At 32.5% G+C, this 2500-nt stretch overlaps 1 protein-coding gene across 1 annotated transcript in view; it reads right to left on the bottom strand.

Annotated features, from left to right (window-relative positions):
* Nucleotides 1-2500, bottom strand: part of SH2D6 (SH2 domain containing 6) — a 1258756-nt gene that overhangs the window by 210883 nt on the left and 1045373 nt on the right. The gene's annotated exons all lie outside the window — the stretch shown is intronic.

Here is a 2500-nt window from a genome sequence, read left to right as displayed (position 1 = left end):
TGTACTACTGCATTTATTACTAATACAAATAAACACATATGCATTAGGCATTTCTGTTTTACTCCTGTATTAATACTTATTTTCCCATGCATCCATTTATTACATTCTGTACCCACACATTTTCATAACATTTCTTTATTATATTAATATTTTTTTCTCCTGTACCATATGCCTCTAAAATCTGCTACATTGCTTCATGGCTCACTTTATCATAGGCTTTAGGTATGTCACATGCTATCAGTCTTACTTATTTTCTTTCAATATCATCTGTACTACTTTTTTCACTGTAGTTAATATTTCTTTCACTTCTGCTTTTATACCATAAACCTCCTCTACTATTGCATAATACATTACTTTCTCCATCCTTTATGTTGTATTTTCATAAATATTTTACGATCAGTATTCTATAATGTTATTTGCATCCAGCTTGTTATAACCTTTCCTTCATCCTTTTTCCATATACGTTATCATTCTATCACATCTTCTTCCATTATACCTTCCATAATCCACTCAATATTTAAAAAAAATCTTTCATCTTTATTCATTTCCTTATAATACTCATACCTTATACTATACAGCCATGGCACTGATTCATTTTATTACCTCTATTTCTTCTATTATTATATAATTTTCTAAAAATCTATTTAGTCTTTCAGATAATGTTTTGCTTTCCATTTTTCTTGCCCTTCTATTTTCCCTTTTTCATACATTTCCCTACATATTTCTCTACCATCGCCATAACATGTTCTTATTTTTGTAATCTAAGATAGCATCCATCCTTCCTTCTCTCATTTTTTATATCTTTTCCTAAAACGAGGGACATCACCTCTTTCTTTCCTTTCAGAAAAAAAAGAAATATTTTCTTTTATAACATAATTTTTACTTTTTCACTATTTTTTCATACATCTATTTCCTTTATTTTTTCGCTTCCTTTTTCTGTACCTTTCTCACAATTCTGTAAAAATCTCTTTATATTTCATCTTTTTTTCATTCTTTTCTCCACTTAAAAATTTAGTTTATACTTCTGCTTATTACCCATCACTGACCAATTTTTATAAAATGGTCTCATTGTCATGTGATCTTTCCAGAATATGTTTTCTCTCTTATCATTTCTTCTTCCTTTTAAGCTCTACAGTTAATCTCTTTATCAATTTTTTCCTCATTTATTATTCCTCAGTCTTAACTATTGTGCATTAGATTGTTCTATGATCTGAGAACTCTGCCATCTGTAATCCCCGTTTTTTTCTTTAGGGTAAACTATATAATCAATCTGAGATGTAAAAATTATCTTTTTATATGTCCATTCTCTATTCTTTCCTACTTTTAAATCTTCACATTTTGTTAATTCTCTTAACATCTTAATATGTTGTGCTATGTCCTCTTTCTTTCCTCGAGTCACAATTAAAATCTCCTACCATCACTACTGGCATATAAATGAACACATTTTTTTTTTAATTTGTTTAACCAATTGTTTTCACTGACCGTCTAAAAAAACTCCAGCTATACTCTGTGGCATATCGTCTACTCAGAGGTGATCTCTGCTTAACATACAAGGCCATGTCAAACCCTGAGCTGTTGGACATGCTCCACTTAAAGAAATCCCAATCCCTCAGAGCCATACTCTCCATGGATCTAAACCTTGTCATCACAATGAACAAAACATGATGGAGGGATAAGTTCCTGACCCAGAGACTCCCCATACTCTGGAACAGACTGCCCATACATGTCAAGCAGAGCGCCTCCTTGGCTCTCTTCAAAAGGAACCTTGACGATTGGATGGGAGATAGGAAATTCACCCTGGAGATCACGTCAGTTGCCCTGCTAGACAGGGGTCCAGTGAAGTAAATATTATGAGAAGAAATATCCAGGGAATTGTTATGGCTAGGCTTGTATAGGCCCTAGGGCCAATAGCCTAGTACCAACCTATGAGCCTATATTAGTGTAGGGATAAATCACAACCTATACATTTTTATTTCATTCTCATATTACATATCACTACCCTTCCTGTTACTACTATTGTTACATCCAGAATTCTTATTTCTTCATTTTTATAACGGCTTCCCTATACATACTGAAGGTAAAATTGCTCAAGTGTCATTAGCATGTACAAAAAAAAAAAAAAAAAAAAAAAGACAACTAGCATAATGCTGAATGTTGTTTCACACAGGAAATCATTGCCAATGCAGTATCTAATTGTGCACTTTTAGGAGATTTCTTCCTTCTTTAAGTTAGTGCAGATGTAGAGCTGCTATATAAGTGTGGAGTGTGGGGGGCTTGCACCCTGCAAAAAAAAATTAAAAATTATTTTTTCGCCCTTTTGAATTTTTTCATCCTTTTGGCATGTTGACTTTTAGAAGTCCTAACTTCCACATTTATTTTGTTTTTTAGCTGTAGTTTCATGATCTGAAATAAATAATCTTTCCACAGTGCCACTGTATGTATTTCATTTATCAGCCTCGTCATAATTTTTCCAGCAAATTACATCTTTCAAATGTTACCT

This window comes from Protopterus annectens, chromosome 9.part0, assembly GCF_019279795.1.
Source record: "Protopterus annectens isolate FY-2018-M chromosome 9.part0, PAN1.0, whole genome shotgun sequence".
Taxonomy (NCBI): domain Eukaryota; kingdom Metazoa; phylum Chordata; order Ceratodontiformes; family Protopteridae; genus Protopterus; species Protopterus annectens.
The sequence above is the reverse complement of the archived record's forward strand: the minus strand, read 5'-3'. Positions and strand labels throughout refer to the sequence as shown.